We start from the raw sequence: 20747 nt of genomic DNA, 5'->3' as shown, positions 1-20747 counted from the left end.
AGTGTGTACTCTGTTTTGCAGGTTGTAGTGTGTGCTCCGTTTGCAGGTTGCAGTGTGTAAGCTTGCAGTGTGTGCTCTGTCTGCAGGTTGCAGTGTGTGCTCTGTCTGCAGGTTGCAGCGCGTACTCTGTCTGCAGGTTGCATTGTGTAAGAGTGCAGTGTGTTCTCTGTCTACAGTTTGCAGTGTGTGCTGTGTCTGCAGCTTGCAGTGTGTAAGGTGGCAGTGTCTGCTCTGTCTGCAGGTTGCAGTGTGTACTCTGTCTGCAGGTTGCAGTGTGTACTCTGTCTGCAGGTTGCAATGGGTAATGTTGCAGTGTGTGCTCTGTCAGCAGGTTGCAGTGTGTGCTGTGTCTGCAGGTTGCAGTGTGTATTCTGGCTGCAGGTTGCAGTGTGTATGGTTGCAGTGTGTATTCTGTCTGCAGGTTGCAGTGTGTATGGTTGCAGTGTGTATTCTGTCTGCAGGTTGCAGTGTGTATGGTTGCACTGTATCTTCTGTTTGCAGGTTGCAGTGTGTAAGCTTTCAGTGTCTGCCCTGTCAGCAGGTTGCAGTGTGTAAGTGGCAGTGTGTGCTATATCAGCAGGTTGCAGTGTGTAAGGTTGCAGTTTGTGCACAGTCTGCAGGTTGCAGTGTGTAAGGTTGCAGTGTCTGCCCTGTCAGCAGGTTGCAGTGTGTAAGATTGCAGTTTGTGCACTGTCTGCAGGTTGCAGTGTGTAAGGTTGCAGTGTATGCTGTGTCAGCAGGTTGCAGTGTGTGCGGTGTCTGCAGGTTGCAGTGTGTGCTCTGTCTGCAGGTTGCAGTGTGTAAACTTGCAATGTGTGCTGTCTGCAGCTTGTAGTGTGTAAGGTGGCAGTTTGTGCTATGTCTGCAGGCTGCGGGGTGTAAAGTTGCAGTGTGTGCTCTGTCTGCAGGTTGCAGTGTGAGGGTTGAGTGATTGATCTGTCTGCAGGTTGCAGTGTGTGCTGTGTCTGCAGGTTGCAGTGTGTATTCTGTCTGCAAGTTGCAGTGTGTAAGGTTGCAGTGTGTGCTCTGTCTGCAGGTTGCAGTGTGTGCTGTGTCTGCAGGTTGCAGATGGGGCTCTGTCTGCAGGTTGCAGTGTGTATGGTTGCAATGTGTGCTCTGTCAGCGGGTTGCAGTGTGTGCTGTGTCTGCAGGTTGCAGTGTATATTCTGTCTGCAGGATGCAGTGTGTATGGTTGCAATGTGTGCTCTGTCAGCAGGTTGCAGTGTGTGCTGTGCCTGCAGGTTGCAGTGTGTATTCTGTCCGCAGGTTGCAGTGTGTATGGTTGCAGTGTGTACTCTGTCTGCAAGTTGCAAAGTGTATTCTGTTTGCAGGTTGCAGTGTGTAAGGTTGCAGTGTGTGCTCTGACAGCAGGTTGCAGTGTGTGCTGTGTCTGCAGGTTGCAGTGTGTATTCTGTCTGCAGGTTGCAGTGTGTATGGTTGCAGTGTGTATTCTGTCTGCAGGTTGCAGTGTGTGTTCTGTTTGCAGGTTGCAGTGTGTAAGGTTGCAGTGTATGCTCTGTCAGCAGGTTGCAGTGTGTAAGTTTGCAGTGTGTGCTCTGTCTGCAGGTTGCAGTTGTTAAGGTCACAGTGTGTACTCTGTTTTGCAGGCAGTACTGTGTGCTCTGTCTGTAGGTTGCAGTATGTAAGGTTGCAGTGTGTACTCTGTCTGCAGGGTGCAGAGTGTAAGGTTGCAGTGTGTATGCTGTCTGCAGGTTGCAGTGTGTAACGTTGCAATGTGTGCTCTGTCTGCAGGTTGCTGTGAGTAAGGTTGCAGTGTGTGCTCTGTCTGCAGGTTGCTGTGTGTACTCTGCAGGTTGCAGTGTGTGCTCTGTCTGCAGGTTGCAGTGTGGAAGGTTGCGGTGTGTACGCTGCAGGTTGCAGTGTGTAAGGTTGAAGTGTGTGCTCCGTTTGCAGGTTGCAGTGTGTAAGCTTGCAGTGTGTGCTTTGTCTGCAGATTGCAGTATGTGCTCTGTCTGCAGGTTGCGGTGTGTAAGGTTGCAGTGTGTGCTCTGTCCACAGGTTGCAGTGTGTGCTCTGTCTGCAGGTTGCAGTGTGTGCTGTGTCTGCAGGTTGCAGTGGGTAATGTTGCAGTGTGTGCTCAGTCAGCAGGTTGCAGTGTGTATGGTTGCAGTGTGTATTCTGTCTGCAGGTTGCAGTGTGTGTTCTGTTTGCAGGTTGCAGTGTGTAAGGTTGCAGTGTATGCTCTGTCAGCAAGTTGCAGTGTGTAAGTTTGCAGTGTGTGCTCTGTCTGCAGGTTGCAGTTGTTAAGGTTACAGTGTGTACTCTGTTTTGCAGGTTGTAGTGTGTGCTCTGTCTGCAGGTTGCAGTGTGTAAGGTCACAGTGTGTACTCTGTTTTGCAGGCAGTACTGTGTGCTCTGTCTGTAGGTTGCAGTATGTAAGGTTGCAGTGTGTACTCTGTCTGCAGGTTGCAGTGTGTGCTCTGTCTGCAGGGTTGCAGTGTGTGCTGTGTCTGCAGGTTGCAGTGGGTAATGTTGCAGTGTGTGCTCAGTCAGCAGGTTGCAGTGTGTGCTGTGTCTGCAGGTTGCAGCGTGTATTCTGTCTGCAGGTTGCAGTGTGTAAGGTTGCAGTGTGTACTCTGACTGCAGGGTGCAGAGTGTAAGGTTGCAGTGTGTACGCTGTCTGCAGGTCGCAATGTGTAACATTGCAGTGTGTGCTCTGTATGCAGGTTACAGTGTGTAAAGTTGCAGTGTGTAAGCTTGCAGTGTGTGCTGTGTCTGCAGGTTGCAGTGTGTGCTCTGTCTGCAGGTTGCAGTGTGTAAGTTTGCAGTGTGTGCTCTGTCTGCAGGTTGCAGTTGTTAAGGTTGCAGTGTGTACTCTGTCTGCAGGTTGCAGTGTGTGCTCTGTCTGCAGGGTTGCAGTGTGTGCTGTGTCTGCAGGTTGCAGTGGGTAATGTTGCAGTGTGTGCTCAGTCAGCAGGTTGCAGTGTGTGCTTTGTCTGAAGGTTGCAGCGTGTATTCTGTCTGCAGGTTGCAGTGTGTAAGGTTGCAGTGTGTACTCTGTCTGCAGGGTGCAGAGTGTAAGGTTGCAGTGTGTACGCTGTCTGCAGGTCGCAATGTGTAACGTTGCAGTGTGTGCTCTGTATGCAGGTTACAGTGTGTAAAGTTGCAGTGTGTGCTCTGTCTGCAGGTTGCAGTGTGTAAGCTTGCAGAGTGTTTTGTGTCTGCAGGTTGCAGTGTGTGCTCTGTCTGCAGGTTGCAGTGTGTGCTCTGTCTGCAGGTTGCAGTGTGTGCTCTGTCTGCAGGTTGCAGTGTGTGCTCTGTCTGCAGGTTGCAGTGTGTGCTCTGTCTGCAGGGTTGCAGTGTGTGCTGTGTCTGCAGGTTGCAGTGTGTAAGCTTGCAGTGTGTTCTCTGTCTTCAGGTTGCAGTGTGTAAGGTTGCAGTGTGTGCTGTGTCTGCAGGTTGCAGTGTGTGCTGTGTCTGCAGGTTGCAGTGTGTAAGGTTGCAGTGTGTGCTCTTTCTTAAGTTTGCAGTGTGTGCTCTGTCTGCAGGTTGCATTGTGTAAGGTTGCACTGTGTGCTCTGTCTGCAGGTTGCAGTGCGTACTCTGTCTGCAGGTTGCAGTGTGTAAGGTTGCAGTGTGTGCTCTGTCTGCAGGTTGCAGTGTGTAAGCTTGCAGTGTGTGCTGTGTCTGCAGGTTGCAGTGTGTGCTCTGTCTGTAGATTACTGTGTGTAAGTTTGCAGTGTGTGCTCTTTCTTCAGGTTGCAGTGTGTAAGTTTGCAGTGTGTGCTGTTTATGGAGGTTGCATTGTGGAAGCTTGCAGTGTGTGCTGTGTCTGCAGGTTGCAGTGTGTGCTCTGTCTGCAGGTTGCAATGTGTAAGGTCACAGTGTGTACTCTGTTTTGCAGGCTGTACTGTGTGCTCTGTCTGCAGGTTGCAGTGTGTAAGGTTGCACTGTGTGCTGTGTCTGCAGGTTACAGTGTGTGCTGTGTCTGCAGGTTCCAGTGTGTGCTGTGTCTGCAGGTTGCAGTGTGTAAGGTTGCAGTGTGTGCTCTGTCTGCAGGTTGCAGTGTGTGCTCTGTCTGCAGGGTTGAAGTGTGTGCTGTGTCTGCAGGTTGCAGTGTGTATTCAGTCTGCAGGTTGCAGTGTGTATGGTTGCAGTGCGTGCTCTGTCAGCAGGTTGCAGTGTGTGCTGTGTCTGCAGGTTGCAGTGTGTATTCAGTCTGCAGGTTGCAGTGTGTATGGTTGCAGTGCGTGCTCTGTCAGAAGGTTGCAGTGTGTGCTGTGTCTGCAGGTTGCAGTGTGTATTCTGTCCGCAGGTTGCAGTGTGTATGGTTGCAGTGTGTATTCTGTCTGCAGGTTGCAGTGTGTGTTCTGTTTGCAGGTTGCAGTTTGTAAGGTTGCAGTGTATGCTCTGTCAGCAGGTTGCAGTGTGTAAGTTTGCAGTGTGTGTTTCGCCTGCAGGTTGCAGTTGTTAAGGTTACAGTGTGTACTCTGTTTTGCAGGCTGTACTGTGTGCTCTGTCTGCAGGGTGCAGAGTGTAAGGTTGCAGTGTGTACGTTGTCTGCAGGTTGCAGTGTGTAACGTTGCAATGTGTGCTCTGTCTGCAGGTTACAGTGTGTAAGGTTGCAGTGTGTGCTCTGTCTGCAGGTTTCAGTGTGTAAGCTTGCAGTGTGTGCTGTGTATGCAGGTTGCAGTGTGTAAGCTTGCAGTGTGTGCTGTGTCTGCAGGTTGCAGTGTGTGCTGTGTCTGCAGGTTGCAGTGTGTGCTGTGTCTGCAGGTTGCAGTGTGTGCTGTGTCTGCAGGTTGCAGTGTGTGCTCTGTCTGCAGGTTGCAGTGTGTGCTCTGTCTGCAGGTTGCAGTGTGTGCTCTGTCTGCAGGTTGCAGTGTGTGCTCTGTCTGCAGGTTGCAGTGTGTGCTCTGTCTGTAGGTTGCAGTGGGAGCTCTGTCTGCAGGTTGCAGTGTGTGCTCTGTCTGCAGGTTGCATTGTGTAAGGTTGCACTGTGTGCTCCGTCTGCAGGTTGCAGTGCGTACTCTATCTGCAGGTTGCTGTGTGTAAGCTTGCAGTGTGTGCTGTGTATGCAGGTTGCAGTGTGTAAGCTTGCATTGTGTGCTGTGTCTGCATTTTGCAGTGTGTGCTGTGTCTGCAGGTTGCAGTGTGTGCTCTGTCTGCAGGTTGCAGTGGGATCTCTGTCTGCAGGTTGCAGTGTGTGCTCTGTCTGCAGGGTTGCAGTGTGTGCTCTGTCTGCAGGTTGCAGTGGGTAATGTTGCAGTGTGTGCTCTGTCAGCAGGTTGCAGTGTGTGCTGTGTCTGCAGGTTGCAGTGTGTATTCTGTCTGCAGGTTGCAGTGTGTAAGATTGCAGTGTGTGCTCTGTCAGCAGGTTGCAGTGTGTGCTGTGTCTGCAGATTGCAGTGTGTATTCTGTCTGCAAGTTGCAGTGTGTAAGGTTGCAGTGTGTGCTCTGTCAGTAGGTTGCAGTGTGTGCTGTGTCTGCAGGTTGCAGTGTGTATTCTGTCTGCAGGTTGCAGTGTGTATGGTTGCAGTGTGTATTCTGTCTGCAGGTTGCAGTGTGTGTTCTGTTTGCAGGTTGCAGTGTGTAAGGTTGCAGTGTATGCTCTGTCAGCAGGTTGCAGTGTGTAAGTTTGCAGTGTGCGCTCTGTCTGCAGGTTGCAGTTGTTAAGGTTACAGTGTGTACTCTGTTTTGCAGGTTGTAGTGTGTGCTCTGTCTGTAGGTTGCAGTATGTAAGGTTGCAGTGTGTACTCTGTCTGCAGGTTGCAGAGTGTAAGGTTGCAGTGTGTATGCTGTCTGCAGGTTGCAGTGTGTAACGATGCACTGTGTGCTCTGTCTGCAGGTTGCAGTGTGTAAGGTTGCACTGTGTGCTCTCTCTGCAGGTTGCAGTGTGTGCTGTGTCTGCAGATTGCAGTATGTGCTCTGTCTGCAGGTTGCGGTGTGTAAGGTTGCAGTGTGTGCTCTGTCTACAGGTTGCAGTGTGTGCTGTGTCTGCAGGTTGCAGTGGGTAATGTTGCAGTGTGTGCTCAGTCAGCAGGTTGCAGTGTGTGCTGTGTCTGCAGGTTGCAGTGTGTATTCTGTCTGCAGGTTGCAGTGTGTAAGGTTGCAGTGTGTACTCTGTCTGCAGGGTGCAGAGTGTAAGGTTGCAGTGTGTACGCTGTCTGCAGGTTGCAGTGTATAAAGTTGCAATGTGTGCTCTGTCTGCAGGTTACAGTGTGTAAAGTTGCAGTGTGTGCTGTATGCAGGTTGCAGTGTGTAAGGTTGCAGTGTGTGCTGTGTCTGCAGGTTGCAGTGAGTGCTCTGTCTGCAGGTTGCAGTGAGTGCTCTGTCTGCAGGTTGCAGTGAGTGCTCTGTCTGCAGGTTGTAGTGGGGGCTCTGTCTGCAGGTTGCAGTGTGTACTCTGTCTGCAGGGTTGAAGTGTGTGCTGTGTCTGCAGGTTGCAGTGTGTATTCAGTCTGCAGGTTGCAGTGTGTATGGTTGCAGTGTGTGCTGTGTCTGCAGGTTGCAGTGTGTGCTGTGTCTGCAGGTTGCAGTGTGTATTCAGTCTGCAGGTTGCAGTGTGTATTCAGTCTGCAGGTTGCAGTGTGTATTCTGTCTGCAGGTTGCAGTGTGTATGGTTGCAGTGTGTATTCTGTTTGCAGGTTGCAGTGTGTATGCTTGCACTGTGTCTTCTGTTTGCAGGTTGCAGTGTGTAAGCTTTCAGTGTCTGCCCTGTCAGCAGGTTGCAGTGTGTAAGTGGCAGTGTGTGCTATATCAGCAGGTTGCAGTGTGTAAGGTTGCAGTGTCTGCCCTGTCAGCAGGTTGCAGTGTGTAAGATTGCAGTTTGTGCACTGTCTGCAGGTTGCAGTGTGTAAGGTTGCAGTGTATGCTGTGTCAGCAGGTTGCAGTGTGTGCGGTGTCTGCAGGTTGCAGTGTGTATTCTGTCTGCAGGTTGCAATGTGTGCTCTGTCTGCAGGTTGCAGTGTGTAAACTTGCAATGTGTGCTGTCTGCAGCTTGTAGTGTGTAAGGTGGCAGTTTGTGCTATGTCTGCAGGCTGCGGTGTATAAAGTTGCAGTGTGTGCTCTGTCTGCAGGTTGCAGTGTGAGGGTTCAGTGATTGATCTGTCTGCAGGTTGCAGTGTGTGCTCTGCCTGCAGGCTGCAGTATGTGCTCTGTCTGCATGTTGCAGTATATGCTCTGTCTGCAGGTTGTGGTGTGTAAGGTTGCAGTGTGTGCTCTCTCTGAAAGTTGCAGTGTGTGCTGTGCCTGCAGGTTGCAGCGTGTAAGGTTGCAGTGTTTGCTCTGTCTGCAGGTTGCAGTGTTTGCTCTGTCTGCAGGTTGCAGTGGGGGCTCTGTCTGCAGGTTGCAGTGTGTGCTCTGTCTGCAGGGTTGCAGTGTGTGCTGTGTCTGCAGGTTGCAGTGGGTAATGTTGCAGTGTGTGCTCTGTCAGCAGGTTGCAGTGTGTGCTGTGTCTGCAGGTTGCAGTGTGTGCTGTGTCTGCAGGTTGCAGTATATGCTCTGTCTGCAGGTTGTGGTGTGTAAGGTTGCAGTGTGTGCTCTCTCTGAAAGTTGCAGTGTGTGCTGTGCCTGCAGGTTGCAGCGTGTAAGGTTGCAGTCTTTGCTCTGTCGGCTGGTTGCATTGTGTAAGCTTGCAGTGTGTGCTGTGTCTGCAGGTTGCAGTGTGTGCTCTGTCTGCAGGTTGCAGTGTGTGCTCTGTCTGCAGGTTGCAGTGTGTGCTCTGTCTGCAGGTTGCAGTGTGTGCTCTGTCTGCAGGTTGCAGTGTGTGCTCTGTCTGCAGGGTTGCAGTGTGTGCTGTGTCTGCAGGTTGCAGTGGGTAATGTTGCAGTGTGTGCTCTGTCAGCAGGTTGCAGAGTGTGCTCTGTCAGCAGGTTGCAGAGTGTGCTGTGTCTGCAGGTTGCAGAGTGTGCTGTGTCTGCAGGTTGCAGTGTGTGCTCTGTCTGCAGGTTGCAGTGTGTGCTCTGTCTGCAGGTTGCAGTGTGTGCTCTGTCTGCAGGTTGCAGTGTGTGCTCTGTCTGCAGGTTGCAGTGTGTGCTCTGTCTGCAGGTTGCAATGTGTGCTCTGTCTGCAGGTTGCAGTGTTTCAGGTGGCAGTGTGTGCTCTGTCTGAAGGTTGCAGTGTGTGCTCTGTTTGCAGGTTACGGAATGTGCTCTGTCTGCAGGTTGCAGTGTGTATTCTGTCGGCAGGTTGCAGTGTGTATGGTTGCAGTGTGTGCTCTGTCTGCCGGTTGCAGGGTGTGCTCTGTCTGCAGGTTGCAGTGTGTGCTCTGTCTGCAGGTTGCAGTGTGTGCTCTGTCTGCAGGTTGCAGTGTGTGCTCTGTCTGCAGGTTGCAGTGTGTGCTCTGTCTGCAGGTTGCAGTGTGTGCTCTGTCTGCAGGTTGCAGTGTGTGCTCTGTCTGCAGGTTGCAGTGTGTTCTCTGTCTGCAGGTTGCAGTGTGTGCTCTGTCTGCAGGTTGCAGTGTGTGCTCTGTCTGCAGGTTGCAGTGTGTGCTCTGTCTGCAGGTTGCAGTGTGTGCTCTGTCTGCAGGGTTGCAGTGTGTGCTGTGTCTGCAGGTTGCAGTGTGTAAGCTTGCAGTGTGTGCTGTGTATGCAGGTTGCAGGGTGTAAGCTTGCAGTGTGTGCTCTGTCTGCAGGTTGCAGTGTGTGCTCTGTCTGCAGGTTGCACTGTGTGCTCCGTCTGCAGGTTGCAGTGCGTACTCTGTCTGCAGGTTGCTGTGTGTAAGTTTGCAGTGTGTGCTCTGTCTGCAGGTTGCATTGTGTAAGCTTGCAGTGTGTGCTGTGTATGCAGGTTGCAGTGTGTAAGCTTGCAGTGTGTGCTGTGTCTGCAGGTTGCAGTGTGTGCTCTGTCTGCAGGTTGCAGTGGGGGCTCTGTCTGCAGGTTGCAGTGGGGGCTCTGTCTGCAGGTTGCAGTGTGTGCTCTGTCTGCAGGTTGCATTGTGTAAGGTTGCACTGTGTGCTCCGTCTGCAGGTTGCAGTGCGTACTCTGTCTGCAGGTTGCTGTGTGTAAGCTTGCAGTGTGAGCTGTGTATGCAGGTTGCAGTGTGTAAGCTTGCAGTGTGTGCTGTGTCTGCAGGTTGCAGTGTGTGCTGTGTCTGCAGGTTGCAGTGGGATCTCTGTCTACAGGTTGCAGTGTGTGCTCTGTCTGCAGGGTTGCAGTGTGTGCTGTGTCTGCAGGTTGCAGTGGGTAATGTTGCAGTGTGTGCTCTGTCAGCAGGTTGCAGTGTGTGCTGTGTCAGCAGGTTGCAGTGTGTGCTGTGTCTGCAGGTTGCAGTGTGTATTCTGTCTGCAGGTTGCAGTGTGTAAGATTGCAGTGTGTGCTCTGTCAGCAGGTTGCAGTGTGTGCTGTGTCTGCAGGTTGCAGTGTGTATTCTGTCTGCAAGTTGCAGTGTGTAAGGTTGCAGTGTGTGCTCTGTCAGTAGGTTGCAGTGTGTGCTGTGTCTGCAGGTTGCAGTGTGTATTCTGTCTGCAGGTTGCAGTGTGTATGGTTGCAGTGTGTGCTCTGTCAGCAGGTTGCAGTGTGTGCTGTGTCTGCAGGTTGCAGTGCGTATTCTGTCTGCAGGTTGCAGTGTGTAAGATTGCAGTGTGTGCTCTGTCAGCAGGTTGCAGTGTGTGCTGTGTCTGCAGGTTGCAGTGTGTATTCTGTCTGCAAGTTGCAGTGTGTAAGGTTGCAGTGTGTGCTCTGTCAGTAGGTTGCAGTGTGTGCTGTGTCTGCAGGTTGCAGTGTGTATTCTGTCTGCAGGTTGCAGTGTGTATGGTTGCAGTGTGTATTCTGTCTGCAGGTTGCAGTGTGTGTTCTGTTTGCAGGTTGCAGTGTGTAAGGTTGCAGTGTATGCTCTGTCAGCAGATTGCAGTGTGTAAGTTTGCAGTGTGTGCTCTGTCTGCAGGTTGCAGTTGTTAAGGTTACAGTGTGTACTCTGTTTTGCAGGTTGTAGTGTGTGCTCTGTCTGCAGGTTGCAGTGTGTAAGGTCACAGTGTGTACTCTGTTTTGCAGGCAGTACTGTGAGCTCTGTCTGTAGGTTGCAGTATGTAAGGTTGCAGTGTGTGCTCTGTCTGCAGGGTGCAGAGTGTAAGGTTGCAGTGTGTATGTTCTCTGCAGGTTGCAGTGTGTGCTCTGTCTGCAGGTTGCAGTGTGTGCTCTGTCTGCAGGTTGCAGTGTGTGCTCTGTCTGCAGGTTGCAGTGTGTGCTCTGTCTGCAGGTTGCAGTGTGTGCTCTGTCTGCAGGTTGCAGTGTGTGCTCTGTCTGCAGGTTGCAGTGTGTGCTCTGTCTGCAGGTTGCAGTGTGTGCTCTGTCTGCAGGTTGCAGTGTGTGCTCTGTCTGCAGGTTGCAGTGTGTGCTCTGTCCGCAGGTTGCAGTGCGTACTCTGTCTGCAGGTTGCATTGTGTAAGAGTGCAGTGTGTTCTCTGTCTACAGTTTGCAGTGTGTGCTGTGTCTGCAGCTTGCAGTGTGTAAGGTGGCAGTGTCTGCTCTGTCTGCAGGTTGCAGTGTGTACTCTGTCTGCAGGTTGCAATGGGTAATGTTGCAGTGTGTGCTCTGTCAGCAGGTTGCAGTGTGTGCTGTGTCTGCAGGTTGCAGTGTGTATTCTGTCTGCAGGTTGCAGTGTGTATGGTTGCAGTGTGTATTCTGTCTGCAGGTTGCAGTGTGTATGGTTGCAGTGTGTATTCTGTCTGCAGGTTGCAGTGTGTATGGTTGCACTGTGTCTTCTGTTTGCAGGTTGCAGTGTGTAAGCTTTCAGTGTCTGCCCTGTCAGCAGGTTGCAGTGTGTAAGTGGCAGTGTGTGCTATGTCAGCAGGTTGCAGTGTGTAAGGTTGCAGTTTGTGCACTGTCTGCAGGTTGCAGTGTGTAAGGTTGCAGTGTCTGCCCTGTCAGCAGGTTGCAGTGTGTAAGATTGCAGTTTGTGCACTGTCTGCAGGTTGCAGTGTGTAAGGTTGCAGTGTATGCTGTGTCAGCAGGTTGCAGTGTGTGCGGTGTCTGCAGGTTGCAGTGTGTATTCTGTCTGCAGGTTGCAATGTGTGCTCGGTCTGCAGGTTGCACTGTGTAAACTTGCAATGTGTGCTGTCTGCAGCTTGTAGTGTGTAAGGTGGCAGTTTGTGCTATGTCTGCAGGCTGCGGTGTGTAAAGTTGCAGTGTGTGCTCTGTCTGCAGGTTGCAGTGTAAGGGTTCAGTGATTGATCTGTCTACAGGTTGCAGTGTGTGCTCTGCCTGCAGGCTGCAGTATGTGCTCTGTCTGCATGTTGCAGTATATGCTCTGTCTGCAGGTTATGGTGTGTAAGGTTGCAGTGTGTGCTCTCTCTGAAAGTTGCAGTGTGTGCTGTGCCTGCAGGTTGCAGCGTGTAAGGTTGCAGTCTTTGCTCTGTCTGCTGGTTGCATTGTGTAAGCTTGCAGTGTGTGCTGTGTCTGCAGGTTGCAGTGTGTGCTGTGTCTGCAGGTTGCAGTGTGTGCTCTGTCTGCAGGTTGCAGTGGGGGCTCTGTCTGCAGGTTGCAGTGTGTGCTCTGTCTGCAGGTTGCAGTGTGTGCTCTGTCTGCAGGTTGCAGTGTGTGCTCTGTCTGCAGGTTGCAGTGTGTGCTCTGTCTGCAGGGTTGCAGTGTGTGCTGTGTCTGCAGGTTGCAGTGGGTAATGTTGCAGTGTGTGCTCTGTCAGCAGGTTGCAGAGTGTGCTGTGTCTGCAGGTTGCAGTGTGTATTCTGTCTGCAGGTTTCAGTGTGTATGGTTGCAATGTGTGCTCTGTCAGCAGGTTGCAGTGTGTGCTGTGTCTGCAGGTTGCAGTGTGTATTCTGTCTGCAGGTTGCAGTGTGTATGGTTGCAGTGTGTATTCTGTCTGCAGGTTGCAGTGTGTGTTCTGTTTGCAGGTTGCAGTGTGTAAGTTTGCAGTGTATGCTCTGTCAGCAGGTTGCAGTGTGTAAGTTTGCAGTGTGTGCTCTGTCTGCAGGTTGCAGTTGTTAAGGTTACAGTGTGTACTCTGTTTTGCAGGTTGTAGTGTGTGCTCTGTCTGCAGGTTGCAGTGTGTAAGGTCACAGTGTGTACTCTGTTTTGTAGGCAGTACTGTGTGCTCTGTCTGCAGGTTGCAGTATGTAAGGTTGCAGTGTGTACTCTGCAGGGTGCAGAGTGTAAGGTTGCAGTGTGTATGCTGTCTGCAGGTTGCAGTGTGTAAGGTTGCCGTGTGTGCTCTGTCTGCAGGTTGCAGTACGTACTCTGTCTGCAGGTTGCTGTGTGTAAGCTTGCAGTGTGTGCTGTGTATGCAGGTTGCAGTGTGTAAGCTTGCAGTGTGTGCTGTGTCTGCAGGTTGCAGTGTGTGCTCTGTCTGCAGCTTGCAGTGGGAGCTCTGTCTGCAGCTTGCAGTGGGAGCTCTGTCTGCAGGTTGCAGTGTGTGCTCTGTCTGCAGGGTTGCAGTGTGTGCTGTGTCTGAATGTTGCAGTGGGTAATGTTGCAGTGTGTATTCTGTCAGCAGGTTGCAGTGTGTGCTGTGTCTGCAGGTTGCAGTGTGTATTCTTTCTGCAAGTTGCAGTGTGTAAGGTTTCAGTGTGTGCTCTGTCAGTAGGTTGCAGTATGTGCTGTGTCTGCAGGTTGCAGTGTGTATTCTGTCTGCAGGTTGCAGTGTGTATGGTTGCAGAGTGTATTCTGTCTGCAGGTTGCAGTGTGTGTTCTGTTTGCAGGTTGCAGTGTGTAAGGTTGCAGTGTATACTCTGTCAGCAGGTTGCAGTGTGTAAGTTTGCAGTGTGTGCTCTGTCTGCAGGTTGCAGTTGTTAAGGTTACAGTGTGTACTCTGTTTTGCAGGTTGTAGTGTGTACTCTGTTTTGCAGGTTGTAGTGTGTACTCTGTCTGCAGGTGGCAGTGTGTGGTATGTCTGCAGGTTGCAGTGTGTACTCAGTCTGCAGGTTGCAGTGTGTAAGGTCGCAGTGTGTACTCTGTCTGCAGGTTGCAGTATGTAAGGTTGCAGTGTGTGCTCTGTCTGCAGGTTGCGGTGTTAAAGGTTGCAGTGTGTGCTCTGTCTGAAGGTTGCAGTGTGTGCTCTGTTTGCAGGTTGAATTTTGTAAGGTTGCCGTGTGTGCTCTGTCTGCAGGTTGGAGTGTGTGCTGTGTCTGCAGGTTACAGTGTGCAAGGTTACAATGAGTGCTCTGTCTGCAGGTTGCAGTGTGTGCTCTGTCTGAAGGTTGCATTGTGTGCTCTGTTTGGAGGTTGCATTGTGTAATGTTGCCGTGTGTGTTCTGTCTGCAGGTTGCAGTGTGTGCTCTGTCTGCAGGTTGCAGTGTGTAAGGTTACACTGTGTGCTCTGTCTGCAGGTTGCTGTGCGTACTCTGTCTGCAGGTTGCAGTGTGTAAGGTTGCAATGTGTGCTCTGTCTGCAGGTTGCAGTGTGTATTCTGTCTGCAGGTTGCAGTGTGTATACTGTCTGCAGGTTGCAGTGTGTATGTTTGCAGTGTGTGTTTTGTCTGCAGGTTGCAGTGTGTAAACTTGCAGTGTTTACTCTGTCTGCAAGTTTCAATTTGTAAGGTGGCAGTTTGTGCTCTATATACAGGTTGCAAGTGAGTGCTCTGTCTGCAGGTTGCAGTGTGTAAGTTTGCAGTTTGTACTCTGTCTGCAGGTTGCAGTGTGAAAGGTTGCAGTGTGTGCTCTGTCTGAAGGTTGCAGTGTGTGCCCTGTCAGCAAGTTGCAATGTGTAATGTTGCAGTTTATGCACTGTCTGCAGTTTGCAGTGTGTAAGGTTGCAGTGAGTGCTCTGTCTGCAGATTGAAGAGTGTAAGGTTGCAGTGTGTATTCTGTCTGCAGGTTGCAGTGTGTAAACTTGCAATGTGTGCTCTGTCTGCAGGTTGCAGTGTGTAAGGTTGCAGTGTGTGCTCTGTCTGAAGGTTACAGTGTGTAAGGTTGCAGTGTGTACTTTGTCTGCAGGTTGCAGTGTGTAAGGTTGCAGTGTTATCTGTCTGCAGGTTGCAGTGTGTGCTCTGTCTGCAGGTTGCAGTGTGTGCTCTGTCTGCAGGTTGCAGTGTGTGCTCTGTCTGCAGGGTTGCAGTGTGTGCTCTGTCTGCAGATTACTGTGTGTAAGTTTGCAGTGTGTGCTGTGTCTGCAGGTTGCAGTGTGTAAGGTCACAGTGTGTACTCTGTTTTGCAGGCAGTACTGTGTGCTCTGTCTGTAGGTTGCAGTATGTAAGGTTGCAGTGTGTGCTCCGTCTGCAGGGTGCAGAGTGTAAGGTTGCAGTGTGTATGCTGACTGCAGGTTGCAGTGTGTGCTCTGTCTGCAGGTTGCAGTGTGTGCTCTGTCTGCAGGGTTGCAGTGTGTGCTGTGTCTGCAGGTTGCAGTGTGTAATCTTGCAGTGTGTGCTGTGTATGCATGTTGCAGGGTTTCAGCTTGCAGTGTGTGCTGTGTCTGCAGGTTGCAGTGTGGGCTCTGTCTGCAGGTTGCAGTGTGGGCTCTGTCTGCAGGTTGCAGTGTGTGCTCTGTCTGCAGGTTGCATTGTGTAAGGTTGCACTGTGTGCTCCGTCTGCAGGTTGCAGTGCGTACTCTGTCTGCAGGTTGCTGTGTGTAAGCTTGCAGTGTGTGCTGTGTATGCAGGTTGCAGTGTGTAAGCTTGCAGTGTGTGCTGTGTCTGCAGGTTGCAGTGTGTGCTCTGTCTGCCGGTTGCATTGTGTAAGGTTGCACTGTGTGCTGTGTCTGCAGGTTGCAGTGTGTAAGCTTGCAGTGTGTGCTGTGTATGCAGGTTGCAGGGTGTAAGCTTGCAGTGTGTGCTGTGTCTGCAGGTTGCAGTGTGTGCTGTGTCTGCAGGTTGCAGTGTGTGCTCTGTCTGCAGGTTGCAGTGTGTGCTCTGTCTGCAGGTTGCAGTGTGTGCTCTGTCTGCAGGTTGCAGTGTGGGCTCTGTCTGCAGGTTGCAGTGTGTGCTCTGTCTGCCGGTTGCATTGTGTAAGGTTGCACTGCGTGCTCCGTCTGCAGGTTGCAGTGCGTACTCTGTCTGCAGGTTGCTGTGTGTAAGCTTGCAGTGTGTGCTGTGTATGCAGGTTGCAGTGTGTAAGCTTGCAGTGTGTGCTGTGTCTGCAGGTTGCAGTGTGTGCTCTGTCTGCAGATTACTGTGTGTAAGTTTGCAGTGTGTGCTCTGTCTGCAGGTTGCAGTGTGTAAGCTTGTAGTGTGTGCTTTGTATGCAGGTTGCTGTGTGTAAGCTTGCAGTGTTTGCTGTGTATGCAGGTTTCAGTGTGTAAGCTAGCAGTGTGTGCTGTGTCTGCAGGTTGCAGTGTGTGCTCTGTCTGCAGGTTGCAGTGGGATCTCTGTCTGCAGGTTGCAGTGGGATCTCTGTCTGCAGGTTGCAGTGTGTGCTCTGCCTGCAGGGTTGCAGTGTGTGCTCTGTCTGCAGGTTGCAGTGGGTAATGTTGCAGTGTGTGCTCTGTCAGCAGGTTGCAGTGTGTGCTGTGTCTGCAGGTTGCAGTGTGTATTCTGTCTGCAGGTTGCAGTGTGTAAGATTGCAGTGTGTGCTCTGTCAGCAGGTTGCAGTGTGTGCTCTGTCAGCAGGTTGCAGTGTGTGCTCTGTCAGCAGGTTGCAGTGTGTGCTCTGTCAGCAGGTTGCAGTGTGTGCTCTGTCTGCAGGTTGCAGTGTGTATTCTGTCTGCAGGTTGCAGTGTGTATGGTTGCAGTGTGTGTTCTGTCTGTAGGTTGCAGTGTGTGCTCTGTCTGCAGGTTGCAGTGTGTGCTCTGTCTGCAGGTTGCAGTGTGTGCTCTGTCTGCAGCTTGCAGTGTGTGCTCTGTCTGCAGGTTGCAGTGTGTGCTCTGTCTGCAGGTTGCAGTGTGTGCTCTGTCTGCAGGTTGCAGTGTGTGCTCTGTCTGCAGGTTGCAGTGTGTGCTCTGTCTGCAGGTTGCAGTGTGTGCTCTGTTTGCAGGTTGCAGTGTGTGCTGTGTCTGCAGGTTGCAGTGTGTGCTGTGTCTGCAGGTTGCAGTGTGTGCTCTGTCTGCAGGTTGCAGTGTGTGCTCTGTCCGCAGGTTGCAGTGCGTACTCTGTCTGCAGGTTGCATTGTGTAAGAGTGCAGTGTGTTCTCTGTCTACAGTTTGCAGTGTGTGCTGTGTCTGCAGCTTGCAGTGTGTAAGGTGGCAGTGTCTGCTCTGTCTGCAGGTTGCAGTGTGTACTCTGTCTGCAGGTTGCAATGGGTAATGTTGCAGTGTGTGCTCTGTCAGCAGGTTGCAGTGTGTGCTGTGTCTGCAGGTTGCAGTGTGTATTCTGTCTGCAGGTTGCAGTGTGTATGGTTGCAGTGTGTATTCTGTCTGCAGGTTGCAGTGTGTATGGTTGCAGTGTGTATTCTGTCTGCAGGTTGCAGTGTGTATGGTTGCACTGTGTCTTCTGTTTGCAGGTTGCAGTGTGTAAGCTTTCAGTGTCTGCCCTGTCAGCAGGTTGCAGTGTGTAAGTGGCAGTGTGTGCTATGTCAGCAGGTTGCAGTGTGTAAGGTTGCAGTTTGTGCACTGTCTGCAGGTTGCAGTGTGTAAGGTTGCAGTGTCTGCCCTGTCAGCAGGTTGCAGTGTGTAAGATTGCAGTTTGTGCACTGTCTGCACGTTGCAGTGTGTAAGGTTGCAGTGTATGCTGTGTCAGCAGGTTGCAGTGTGTGCGGTGTCTGCAGGTTGCAGTGTGTATTCTGTCTGCAGGTTGCAATGTGTGCTCGGTCTGCAGGTTGCAGTGTGTAAACTTGCAATGTGTGCTGTCTGCAGCTTGTAGTGTGTAAGGTGGCAGTTTGTGCTATGTCTGCAGGCTGCGGTGTGTAAAGTTGCAGTGTGTGCTCTGTCTGCAGGTTGCAGTGTAAGGGTTCAGTGATTGATCTGTCTACAGGTTGCAGTGTGTGCTCTGCCTGCAGGCTGCAGTATGCGCTCTGTCTGCATGTTGCAGTATATGCTCCGTCTGCAGGTTATGGTGTGTAAGGTTGCAGTGTGTGCTCTCTCTGAAAGTTGCAGTGTGTGCTGTGCCTGCAGGTTGCAGCGTGTAAGGTTGCAGTCTTTGCTCTGTCTGCTGGTTGCATTGTGTAAGCTTGCAGTGTGTGCTGTGTCTGCAGGTTGCAGTGTGTGCTGTGTCTGCAGGTTGCAGTGTGTGCTGTGTCTGCAGGTTGCAGTGTGTGCTGTGTCTGCAGGTTGCAGTGTGTGCTGTGTCTGCAGGTTGCAGTGTGTGCTCTGTCTGCAGGTTGCAGTGGGGGCTCTGTCTGCAGGTTGCAGTGGGGGCTCTGTCTGCAGGTTGCAGTGTGTGCTCTGTCTGCAGGTTGCAGTGTGTGCTCTGTCTGCAGGTTGCAGTGTGTGCTCTGTCTGCAGGTTGCAGTGTGTGCTCTGTCTGCAGGTTGCAGTGTGTGCTCTGTCTGCAGGGTTGCAGTGTGTGCTGTGTCTGCAGGTTGCAGTGGGTAATGTTGCAGTGTGTGCTCTGTCAGCAGGTTGCAGAGTGTGCTGTGTCTGCAGGTTGCAGTGTGTATTCTGTCTGCAGGTTTCAGTGTGTATGGTTGCAATGTGTTCTCTGTCAGCAGGTTGCAGTGTGTGCTGTGTCTGCAGGTTGCAGTGTGTATTCTGTCTGCAGGTTGCAGTGTGTATGGTTGCAGTGTGTATTCTGTCTGCAGGTTGCAGTGTGTGTTCTGTTTGCAGGTTGCAGTGTGTAAGTTTGCAGTGTATGCTCTGTCAGCAGGTTGCAGTGTGTAAGTTTGCAGTGTGTGCTCTGTCTGCAGGTTGCAGTTGTTAAGGTTACAGTGTGTACTCTGTTTTGCAGGTTGTAGTGTGTGCTCTGTCTGCAGGTTGCAGTGTGTAAGGTCACAGTGTGTACTCTGTTTTGTAGGCAGTACTGTGTGCTCTGTCTGCAGGTTGCAGTATGTAAGGTTGCAGTGTGTACTCTGCAGGGTGCAGAGTGTAAGGTTGCAGTGTGTATGCTGTCTGCAGGTTGCAGTGTGTAAGGTTGCCGTGTGTGCTCTGTCTGCAGGTTGCAGTACGTACTCTGTCTGCAGGTTGCTGTGTGTAAGCTTGCAGTGTGTGCTGTGTATGCAGGTTGCAGTGTGTAAGCTTGCAGTGTGTGCTGTGTCTGCAGGTTGCAGTGGGAGCTCTGTCTGCAGCTTGCAGTGGGAGCTCTGTCTGCAGCTTGCAGTGGGAGCTCTGTCTGCAGGTTGCAGTGTGTGCTCTGTCTGCAGGGTTGCAGTGTGTGCTGTGTCTGAATGTTGCAGTGGGTAATGTTGCAGTGTGTATTCTGTCAGCAGGTTGCAGTGTGTGCTGTGTCTGCAGGTTGCAGTGTGTATTCTTTCTGCAAGTTGCAGTGTGTAAGGTTTCAGTGTGTGCTCTGTCAGTAGGTTGCAGTATGTGCTGTGTCTGCAGGTTGCAGTGTGTATTCTGTCTGCAGGTTGCAGTGTGTATGGTTGCAGAGTGTATTCTGTCTGCAGGTTGCAGTGTGTGTTCTGTTTGCAGGTTGCAGTGTGTAAGGTTGCAGTGTATGCTCTGTCAGCAGGTTGCAGTGTGTAAGTTTGCAGTGTGTGCTCTGTCTGCAGGTTGCAGTTGTTAAGGTTACAGTGTGTACTCTGTTTTGCAGGTTGTAGTGTGTACTCTGTCTGCAGGTGGCAGTGTGTGGTATGTCTGCAGGTTGCAGTGTGTACTCAGTCTGCAGGTTGCAGTGTGTAAGGTCGCAGTGTGTACTCTGTCTGCAGGTTGCAGTATGTAAGGTTGCAGTGTGTGCTCTGTCTGCAGGTTGCGGTGTTAAAGGTTGCAGTGTGTGCTCTGTCTGCAGGTTGCATTGTGTGCTCTGTTTGCAGGTTGAATTTTGTAAGGTTGCCGTGTGTGCTCTGTCTGCAGGTTGGAGTGTGTGCTGTGTCTGCAGGTTACAGTGTGCAAGGTTACAATGAGTGCTCTGTCTGCAGGTTGCAGTGTGTGCTCTGTCTGAAGGTTGCATTGTGTGCTCTGTTTGGAGGTTGCATTGTGTAATGTTGCCGTGTGTGTTGTGTCTGCAGGTTGCAGTGTGTGCTGTGTCTGCAGGTTGCAGTGTGTAAGGTTGCAGTGTGTGCTCTGTCTGCAGGTTTCAGTGTGTACTCTGTCTACAGATTGCAGTGTGTAACGTTGCAATGTGTGCTCTGTCTGCAGGTTGCAGTGTGTATTCTGTCTGCAGGTTGCAGTGTGTATTCTGTCTGCAGGTTGCAGTGTGTATGGTTGCAGTGTGTGTTCTGTCTGCAGGTTGCAGTGTGTAAGGTTGCAGTGTGTACTCTGTCTGCAGGTTGCAATTTCTAAGGTGGCAGTTTGTGCTTTTTCTGCAGGTTGCAGTGTGCAAGCTTGCAGTCTGTGCCCTGTCTGCAGGTTGCAGTGTGTAAGGTGGCAGTTTGTGCTCTGTCTGCAGGTTGCAGTGTGAAAGGTTGCAGTGTGTGCTCTGTCTGAAGGTTGCAGTGTGTGCCCTGTCAGCAAGTTGCAATGTGTAATGTTGCAGTTTATGCACTGTCTGCAGTTTGCAGTGTGTAAGGTTGCAGTGAGTGCTCTGTCTGCAGATTGAAGAGTGTAAGGTTGCAGTGTGTATTCTGTCTGCAGGTTGCAGTGTGTAAACTTGCAATGTGTGCTCTGTCTGCAGGTTGCAGTGTGTAAGGTTGCAGTGTGTGCTCTGTCTGAAGGTTACAGTGTGTAAGGTTGCAGTGTGTACTTTGTCTGCAGGTTGCAGTGTGTAAGGTTGCAGTGTTATCTGTCTGCAGGTTGCAGTGTGTGTTCTGTCTGCAGGTTGCAGTGTGTACTCTGTCTGCAGTTTGCAGTGTGTACTCTGTCTGCAGTTTGCAGTGTGTGCTCTGTCTGCAGGTTGCAGTGTGTGCTCTGTCTGCAGCTTGCAGTGTGTACTCTGTCTGCAGGTTGCAGTGTGTGCTCTGTCTGCAGGTTGCAGTGTGTGCTCTGTCTGCAGGGTTGCAGTGTGTGCTCTGTCTGCAGATTACTGTGTGTAAGTTTGCAGTGTGTGCTGTGTCTGCAGGTTGCAGTGTGTAAGGTCACAGTGTGTACTCTGTTTTGCAGGCAGTACTGTGTGCTCTGTCTGTAGGTTGCAGTATGTAAGGTTGCAGTGTGTGCTCCGTCTGCAGGGTGCAGAGTGTAAGGTTGCAGTGTGTATGCTGACTGCAGGTTGCAGTGTGTGCTCTGTCTGCAGGTTGCAGTGTGTGCTCTGTCTGCAGGTTGCAGTGTGTGCTCTGTCTGCAGGGTTGCAGTGTGTGCTGTGTCTGCAGGTTGCAGTGTGTAATCTTGCAGTGTGTGCTGTGTATGCATGTTGCAGGGTTTAAGCTTGCAGTGTGTGCTGTGTCTGCAGGTTGCAGTGTGTGCTCTGTCTGCAGGTTGCAGTGTGGGCTCTGTCTGCAGGTTGCAGTGTGTGCTCTGTCTGCAGGTTGCATTGTGTAAGGTTGCACTGTGTGCTCCGTCTGCAGGTTGCAGTGCGTACTCTGTCTGCAGGTTGCTGTGTGTAAGCTTGCAGTGTGTGCTGTGTATGCAGGTTGCAGTGTGTAAGCTTGCAGTGTGTGCTGTGTCTGCAGGTTGCAGTGTGTGCTCTGTCTGCCGGTTGCATTGTGTAAGGTTGCACTGTGTGCTGTGTCTGCAGGTTGCAGTGTGTAAGCTTGCAGTGTGTGCTGTGTATGCAGGTTGCAGGGTGTAAGCTTGCAGTGTGTGCTGTGTCTGCAGGTTGCAGTGTGTGCTGTGTCTGCAGGTTGCAGTGTGTGCTCTGTCTGCAGGTTGCAGTGTGTGCTCTGTCTGCAGGTTGCAGTGTGGGCTCTGTCTGCAGGTTGCAGTGTGGGCTCTGTCTGCAGGTTGCAGTGTGTGCTCTGTCTGCCGGTTGCATTGTGTAAGGTTGCACTGCGTGCTC

The sequence above is a fragment of the Carcharodon carcharias genome, chromosome 22, assembly GCF_017639515.1.
Source record: "Carcharodon carcharias isolate sCarCar2 chromosome 22, sCarCar2.pri, whole genome shotgun sequence".
Taxonomy (NCBI): Eukaryota; Metazoa; Chordata; class Chondrichthyes; order Lamniformes; family Lamnidae; genus Carcharodon; species Carcharodon carcharias.
This window is presented reverse-complemented; position numbering follows the sequence as displayed.